The sequence below is a fragment of the Dipteris shenzhenensis genome, chromosome 3 (assembly GCF_047967505.1).
Source record: "Dipteris shenzhenensis isolate YYH24624 ecotype China chromosome 3, Dip_SZ_1.0, whole genome shotgun sequence".
NCBI lineage: Eukaryota > Viridiplantae > Streptophyta > Polypodiopsida > Gleicheniales > Dipteridaceae > Dipteris > Dipteris shenzhenensis.
The window spans coordinates 53,822,573-53,832,148 of NC_141598.1; the positions used below are offsets into that span (position 1 = coordinate 53,822,573).

A 9,576-nucleotide genomic window follows, 5' to 3' on the forward strand; every position below is an offset into this window, starting at 1 on the left:
GTTCCTGCCACCCCAACACCTAAACAGGCTTCAGAGTCAGTTCTATGAGCTACGCCAGGGGGATACCAAGACAGTGAATCATTACGCCACCAAGTTCACTGAAGTGTTCGTGCAGTTGCAACTAGAGGAAATTAGAAGCTAAGCAAGTTTCTCCATAGACTACATTCAAACATCCAGTGGTACATTCGTAGTTTCAAGCCACGGGATTACGAGTGTGCACATGAGCTTGCTCAGAATTTTGAGCTAATGCACAAGGGTCAAGGATCCAAGCAGGTCAACAATAAGAAGCCCAAGACTCCCCATTAGGAGATGGTAGGAAGAACTCCGGCAATGGGCAACAAAAGAAGAACTAGACAGCGAAGGACAGCAATGGCTATGGCGGGTACTTGGATGCAGCGATTCGAGCTACCTATGCCAAAGAGAACCAATGCTTGCATTGTCATGTGTAGGGACAGATTAAGCAAGATCACCCACACTTCAAGAAGCTCCAGGCAGGAGGAGTCACATCACATGGTTCATCTACTTCTTTGACACTAGCCAAGACTACCTCAGTCATTATAGAGGAGATCAAAGATCAGCAAAAGGGAGAGAGAACCACATCAGTTTCCCACTATGTTTTTGTTCTACGGCCAGATCAGTGGCCCAAAGGCCCTCATTCTCACAGATTCAAGGAGTTTTGAGGACATCATCTCCAACAAAGCTGCTCCGCGAGCCAGGTTGACTCTAATCCCGATAGATACCATGGACTTGAATGGGCATTCATGGGACATCAGGTAGAGAGCAACATGGTGGCCGCATCAACCACTCTAAAGATAGCAATGTGGGTAGATACCCGAACATTCAAGGTCGCACCAACTCATGCAACAGACATCATCTTGGGAGCCCAATGGTGGTAACACTTCGAAGTTCCACCTGACTATCAACACCAAGGTTTGAACCTTAGCATTCTAGACCAGGGGGTAAGTTTATTCCTTGGCTCAAGGATACTCTATTTCGCCCTTTGATTTCAGCAATACAAATGGCACGAGATATCCACCGAGGAGATGAGGCATACATAGTCTACGTCAACTCGTTGTTGGAATGGTCACCTCCCCATCTGTAAGCCCCCATATGAGGAGAGCATGGGGGAGGGAGACCTAGGGCAAGAGTTGCCACATGGGCATCTGTTTGGATGCCATGTGGGCAGCATGCCTAGAGGAAATAAAATGGAGAGGGGGCTGCCACATGGGCAGCACACAGGCTGTCATGTGGGCAGCCAGCTAAGGGAACACACCTGTAGTCAAGGTGGCTGCAACAGATGGCGCCAACAACAGGAGCAGATGGCGAGGCATTCAGCATCAGGATCTGGCCTGGAAGGGGTGGATCTGAACAGGCGCTGACATGGCGGGGGATGGAGCAGCACATGGCAGCCCATATGGAGGGCTGGTTGGGCTGGGCAAAGCCAGCCAACCAGGCCCTATCTAGGGCTGAGCCCTTGGCCAGCCAACCAGGCCCTATCTAGGGCTGGCCAAGGGCTCAGCCCTTGCATGGAAGTGTGGGCCAAAGGCCCTAGAAAAGAGGGCCCCAAAGGGGCATTTATAGACAGACCAGGTCAGGGCCTGGTCGGCCTGTTTGGGTCGGCCATAGGCAGCCTGACTGGTCGGTTTTTTGCCAGCCCATTAGGGCCTATAAAAGGAGAGGTTTGATGCCTCACAATATATCCAGCAGCCAGCAATCCAGGAGGCAGAAAGGAGCAACAGGAAGCCACCCTCTGGGCCTGTATCCAGGAGGTGAGAGGGTGCTTGAAGGGCTGCAGACTTAGCCAGGAAGGGCTGGACCTTGGCTGTCTTCTAGGGCAGCAAGGTGCTGAGATCATCATACCTTCTGGAGCAGCCATTCACAAGCAGGTTGGAGCAGTGGAACAGCTATCTTGGGGCCTACATTCAGGAGGACCAAAGGGACCATCGTGCTGCAGACAAAGCTTGGCAGGGGCTGCCCACCTAGGCTGATTCACAGGCAGTAAGGTGGAGAAGAACACACTAGACGGAAAGTCTGGTGGGACTCTGGATCTATCTATTTTGTATTGTGTCCATAGTTTTGGACGGAAATATATTTTGGTGGTTTCTCTATCTGGCTGGTTCATTGTCTATTGATAAGTCTGCACATCTATGTGATGCACATTAAGTAAAGAAGTTTGTGATTCCACATCCCACACGCACACTGTGTGAGCTCCTGGGCATTACTATAAGTCTTCCGCTGTGTGTACCCTCTGTTGGGTAATTTCTAACACTCGTCCAATACCGACACTCAAGCCAAGACCCCCAAACAAGAAGCTTTGCTTCAATAGTACCAAGACGTTTTCCTCAAATCGAGCCTTCCTCCACCTCTACCTCCAAGTCGGCCAAAGGACCATCGTATTGAGCCAGTTCTTGGATCATCACCTCCCAGCAAGCACCCTTGCCATCTCGGCAAGACGATGGAAGAGGAGCTTGACAAACAATTGCAGAGGTTGTTGTGGAGTGGTTTTATACACCCCAATAATTCACCGTACGCAACTCCAATACTCTTTGTCAAAAAGAAGGATAATACAGCCCGGATGTGTGTGGACTGAACAAGCTGAAAATCAAGAGCAAGTTCCCCATGCCGAGGATCAACTACATCTTGGAGCGCCTGAACGGAGCCAAGATGTTCTCAAAGATTGAAGTTAAGAGTGGGTACCACCAAATCCACGTTCGTTCACGAGCCGGATATATAGAAGACGGCCTTTCGCATAGAGAAGGCCCAGCATGAGTTCGTGGTGATGCCCTTTGTCTCACAGGGACACCCGTGTCATTCAATCACCTTTGATCGATAAGAGTTCTTTGAGTTCTTAGACAACATTCTGATTTTTTCAAAGGATCTTGCACAGCATGTGAAGCATTTTCGACAAGTCCCTCAACTGAAGGACAATCAATTGTACATCAATGCCAAGAAAAGCAATTTTTTCTCGAAGGAAGTGGGTACATCATCACTCCGACAGGTGTTCGCCTGGACCCAGCCAAGGTAACAGATGTAGTGGAGTGAGAGGTGCCTACCACAACTTAGGAGGTTCAGATTTTTATGGGTATTTGCCAGGCATACAAAAAGCATATCAGGGACTTGACAAAATTGCAATGCCCATCACCAACCTTTTACAGTAAGGCCACGACACACACCATCACCTTCACTTCAGTAGCTCAATCAGCCTTAGCCTAGTTGAAAGAGACAGTTATCACATCTCCATGCCTAGCATTGGCACAACGGGATCAACCCTTCAATGTACAGACAAATGCCATCGATTATGCCATTGGAGCAGTCTTGGAGTAGGACAGCCACCTAGTTGCATTTGAGGGGCGCACGTTGATTCCAGTAGAGACCAAAGACTCGGTGTATGCCAAGGAGTTATATGCCACCATCATGCCCTACAGACATGGAACATTTTTTTTATGGCCAAGATTTTACAATTCGCACATATTTTCAAGCCTTATGGTGGCTTTAGTCCATGCCAACCGCTCAATGGTCAGATTGCTAGACTAGATGGAGATAGAGTTTTTAGCAATTTGACAACACGATCCATTATCAACTAGGGTCAAAGAATGTCGTGGCAGACGCTCTCCATAGACGGGAAATGGTCACTTCCATCTCCATGCAAAGATGTGCAACTAGTACCATACTGATCCAGATGTTCAGGTACAAAGTTATGCTTGATGACCAACCCAGTGACTATGCTGTACACAACGGGTGGTTGTTCTTCAAAGGATGCCTTGTGTGTTGCCCCCATATTGTGCTACCATCCTCTATGATATGCACGATTCCATAGCCGGCAGACGCAGAGGGGTTGCAAGCACTCTCGAGAAGATCGAGCACAAATTTTTCTGGCCACATTTTACAAAGTGATGTTCATCAGTATGTCTCTCATTGCCAGGTGTGCCAGCAAGTAAAGGATATCTCATGGGAAGCTACCAAGATTACTCCAACCCCTTGAGATTACAAAGCAGTCTTTTGAGCATATTAGCATGGATTTTGATACAAACCTTCCGCCAGCCATTGGTGTACTAGGAACACCATGTGCCTAACCATTGTGGACAAGTTTAGCAAATTTGTCATGCTTATTCCATGCAAGGGTACCCTCGACGCACAAGACACAGCTCGTCTTTTTCTCAAATGGTGGTATCCCATGTGTGGCATGCCTTGTATCACTGTACCCGACAGGGATTCCAAATTCACCAACCACTTTTGAAAAGCCCAGTTCGACAACTTTGGTACCAAACTTAGTTTCAGTCAGAAGTCTGCAACCAGCTCTCGTTCAACATTCTAAATTGCTATGTTGCAGATGCTCAGTCCCCCTGGGTACCCCTAGTTCAAGGGATCCTGAACGACACCCATTCTTCCAGTGTGGGTCAAACTCCCTGTGAAGCAGCTTTCAATAAGAAACTCAAGTCCCTTCTCACCAAAACATCAGAGAAGGTATACAAGGCCGATCACATCACAAAGACCTATGAGCACATCGTGGAGTCACCTACCCAACACAAGACAACAAGCACCAGCGTGATGTGAGTTACAAGGAAGGGCAGTGGGTCTATCTCTGGATCATGAAGAAGGGCCTAAAGCAGATTGGGAAGACGTGCCCGAAGCTCTCTCATCGAAGCTTTGGCCCCTTTCCGATAATCAAAATTGTAAATGATGTGGCCATGAAGTTGTAGTTAGCTTCGACATGGACCATGCGACCCATTTTTCATGTGTCATGACTCAAGCCGTATTTGGACCCAGCAGCAGTTCCAGATGTGGAGCATCCCCGAGGTAATTGAGCCTGAGCAGATCTTGCTTTATTAGTTCAAGTGAGGGACAGGCAATTGACTATGCTTGTATGCAATGAGTGAAGTTCAAGCACAGGGGCTCCCACGAGGCACCATGGATGGAAGAGGATTTTTTCATGCATTATCCAGATCTCCTCACAGCATACAAGGAGGCCTTTTCCATACCGTGGTTCAAGTTTCAGCAAAAGGGGATATCACGGGCATCTGCAGCACATGGCCATGCTGGCTATTGCCAGCGCAGCAGCCACACAGGCAGCAGAACAGTGTCAGTGCCATGCAGTCAAGCCACATCATTGCTGAAGTCAGTACTACCCGACTGCCATGTGGCAGTCAAGCCACGCCAGTAGGCTGGTCGGTGCAGTCGCGCGGCATCAGGCTGCTCCTCGGTGGGGATATGACAGCCAGTCAGCCAATTTAGGGCCTGAGGGGGCCTATAAAAGGCAACCCCTTGTCCCTCATTCTTCATCCAATCCTACAGGTTCCAACCTTCAGCCAGCAGCAACCCTTAGAGATTGGATCAGGACAGGAGAGTCTGCAGCAACCCAGCAGCCCCTTCCAACCCTCCTTCAGTTAGTTCTCAGCCCGGTTCGGTCTGGTACAGCACTTCGGTAGTGAGGGTTCTCCCTCCATACAATACTTGTTCTTTACTCAGTAGCGTGCCATATTGGGGTGATGGAGGTTGCAGGTTCAAATCCTGCTATTCCGAATGAATGAGGTTGGAACATACAGTTGTAAAGGCTAGTTGAAAGAAGAGGATGCATACAATGAGCACATATCAAAGCAGCAGCCCCAAGCACTGAATGGCCAGAAGACAAAGACGAAGACAGGACAGATTCCACAACTAATATTTGCTACTCTAGAGGGCGTGCCATAATAACACTCAGCACACGGGATATATGAACCAAGCTTCTTTGTCAATCTTACAAGAAGAAAGGGACCAAGATATCGATAGCCGAGGAACTCACACGAGCTCAATTGAACCACAAGGCAATGGGATCAGCCAAGGCCAAGGCTGCTAGGAAGGGCGGTATATCGTGAGGGCATGGCCCTCATCAAGGAGTTTAAATAAAAAACAAAAGACCCTCAGACTTAAACGATGTTGGCCGTGTACCATCTTAATTTTCAGACTATAGAATGTAGGTACCTTATTAAATAGACTAAAAGAAAATACCAGAACAGCACAACAAAGACATCTACTTTCTAAAAGACTTAAAATGACGATTCAAGTATAGAAATATGCTCTGAAAGATGCCAAATTAAGAATAGAAATCATATTCTTCTAAATATCACAATGACAAAAACCCTTCTTCTATAATCATATCTCAGTTTGCAACAAGGTTGCAGTGTGCCCAACACTTCTACAACACGTTTCAAAGACATTATTAAGAAAGTTCACAATAGAGCAAAAGGTCATAGATTGTTATAGAAAAGAAGCTTAATTTAAAGAAGGTGAGGATGTCTGCATAATAGCACATGAATCCTCTGAGACACTTAAACCAGAGGGCCAGACACTTCCAGACTTTCAAAAGCAAGAATCCCCTAGATCATACAGGTCGCTCAAGTAATTACGCTATCTCCAAGACATTGTGGTCTTTCCATAATACTCAAGATTGTCGAATGCTTAGGAGAACAACACAAGAAACACCAACTTCATAATATCTTTGACAACAATGGATGACGGATACAGGTAAGAAACTTTATTCTCTTTTTTTAACTGCTTAGAGAAATCTTGGTCGAAATACAGTGAGGTTAGGTCAAGTTTCCAGGAAGGATAGGCCTTAAGAAAGTGCAGCATGAGAAAAGGAACAAACTAAAGCTTTCCCAGCATAGAATATGTTTTATCACCGATCATGGCAGGGATCCTCTATGAAAATATCTATTATTCCTGATCTTAACTACTGTCATTTCCGCAGTAACGCTTAGGTGTGCAATCAATTTACTGTTCTGTTCATAAGATGTAATCCGTGTCGAATTTGTAGCCGTAGTGATACGTGTATAGGCTTCCAGTGAGAGAAGGTTCTTAGAATTGAAAAGATATGGGTTGAAGGGAAGGATTGCTACATCACTCATCATGACAGGGATTCTCAACGTTCAAATAAATCTAAGCAATCTTAAGGAATGGAAGCCTAGTGCTGATGGGTCCCTGGGACACTAATTTCACTTAGGAGACAGCGCTTAAAATAGCTAAGGTGCGGGGCGGCGCACCCTACTGTTGTGCTTAGGCAGATCAAGTCCTTCCTTCTATGACCCAGAAATCCCTAATTTACTTGCACAAGAGCTCTTTCAATTTTGACCATCCTTCTATGGCCCAGAATTTCCTAATTTACTTGCACAAGGGCTCTTGCAACCATGGGTATATATATTAAGAGAGCTCAGCATTGGCGAAGCAAGCCTCTCAAACTACCATAACTTTCTGTAATAACTCACTTCCATTCAACGTTCACCTGTCAAAACCAGGATGATTTAGTTACACCAAGAGTATTGAAAAAGCACCAAACCTATAAAACGAGTACCAGCTCGGTAATACATCAGAGAAGACGATCCATCCAAAGTGTACATTTTGCCAAGTTCTGCAGAAGTTATTTATTCGGTTCAAGCGACAGGAAAAATACAAAAAATCGGTGCAATTTTAGCGAAGACACCGATTCATGAAGGACTCTTGACTCTTGCTGGCAGAGTCGTGTAGCACAATACCGCGTCTTGAAACTCGGACCAGTGCAGGCACCCGCTGCCAACTTGAATTTGGCGTGCGGTATGACGCCAAAGTAGATGTGCTACCTTAGCAGCACGTCTAAACATGGCCCCTGATGTGTACTCGCGAGGGGCCGTTCGTCATCTTCCATGCCTCCAAATATATACTGAGGTTTCCAAAATCCATCACCTACCTGACTTCCAAGGGATGTGTTGAGGAAACAATTAAGCTGATCATTGGGCAGTGGCCGGTTTACGGCACAATAACAGGTGCATGGGGGTGAAGATGCCAGTCTCACCACCGCGTGTGAGGTACGCAGCAGTGTTAAACAACATCTCATGCACATCGACTACCCCCTTCGGAGCAATCCCAAGGAAAGACAGCAGTGCAATAACGATGTGATTCCTATAGTATGCGATCCGACCCATCTTCAATCTACTCCACCAAGGATATGCAGGAGGTAGAGCTAGGTCTCTCTCCTCCAGCACCTCAAAACCCACCTCCTTCGCAATCTCCACGATTTGCTTGAAGTTCCTCAACCCAGGGAGAGCGTCACCGTGTTCAATGCCGTGTATAATCTCAACGTGCTCCGCATTATCGGAGGAGTACATTGGAGTCGTGACCCATTCGTAGGAGACGTAAAGCTGTCCGGGTTTGAGAACCCTGAATATCTCTTCGTATACGTCTCGCAGCTGAGGGGCATGGCAGGTGGCCTCGATAGAGTACGCCCCATCGAAGCAGCAGTCAGAGAAAGGCATGCGCAGGTAATCTCCGCATACAACTTCACAGAGGTGATCGAGGCCAGCTTTCTTGTTGTGGCTCCGGGCACGACCTACCTGGTAGTCATTGATGGTGATGCCGACGACATTAGCGCCGGAGTAAGCAGCAATAGTGCGCATTGGGCCTCCGACTCCACAGCCGGCGTCGAGGACCTTATCCCCGTGCTTGATCTTGAGCAGATCGACAACCCTCTGCTCATGGAGCCGCGTCTCTTCGAGGTGAGACTTGCCGGGAACTGCAGGAGAGAAGTGGAAGCTCTGTCCCCAACCCCACTCGTAGATATCGGTGACGAGGTTATAGAAGGTGTCGACGAGCTTGGGGACGCGATCTTTGGCCTCGATCTGCTGGGGCTTATTGAAGAAGGCAGAGTATTCTTTGTAGTTACCGGCGACGTGCTCGCGAGCGATGGAGCCGCCACCGAGGGAAAGAGCCGATTTGCCGCGCTGCTCAGCGGAGCCAAGCAAGCACAGCAACCAGTAGATGCAGGCTGCGAAGGCAAGGGAAGCGAGGAGGAGGGAGAAGGCAGCGAGCTGGCTCGCCATGGCTGAAAACTCTCTTGCTTGCAAAGAGCCTCTTCAGCGAAGAGCTTTCCGAAAGCTGTGTTGCCCAACTGTAAAATAGGAGCTTTGGAGTGGATGATGAGGCTATGGCCAAGCAAAAGAGAGAGAGATGCACAAGCAGAGCAAGGAAACATGAAGATGAAGAGAACCTTTTGTAGACGACAATAATGCTTTATTATTACCACCACCACCTTAGATAGAAGAAGCACATTCCCACCTTTATGCTCATATATATATGTGTGTGTGTGTGTGTGTTTTCTCACCAAAAAAAAAAGTGTGTGTGTGTGTGTGTGCATTTGTGAGTGGTGGTGACATCCTTGGCCACATACTTTCCAAGAGGCCCGGTTGCATCAACTTGCCTCCCCTCCCCCCTCGCCCATGCTCTTGCCTCGTGTCTCCACATGGCCCACCCGTCACACCTTTCACAACATTTTGGGCGGACTGCAAGGTGAACCTCACCTCGAGTATTCCTCTCTCCCACCCTGCAAGTTGCTTTGATGATGGCAAGCCTTGCAGAATCGCTGGCATGTGCATTATAATGTACAGTGGGACTAAGATCAACTAGGATGGAAATAACCACTTTTCCTTCCATTTTTTATTAACCCATACTTTTCCTTCCGTTTTTAATAAACCCATACTTTCCCTTGGGGGCCTAAGGCCTTGGTCCAAGATTTGGGGAAAGTGCATTTATCCCATTTTATTCTGCTTGAGAATGGCTTTAGAGAAGATA

General features: G+C 47.5%; 1 pseudogene; it reads right to left on the minus strand.

The window, feature by feature from the left end:
• Positions 1-7,233: 7,233 nt before the first annotated feature.
• Positions 7,234-8,984, minus strand: LOC147904001 (24-methylenesterol C-methyltransferase 2 pseudogene; annotated as a pseudogene).
• Between the last annotated feature and the right edge of the window lie 592 nt (positions 8,985-9,576).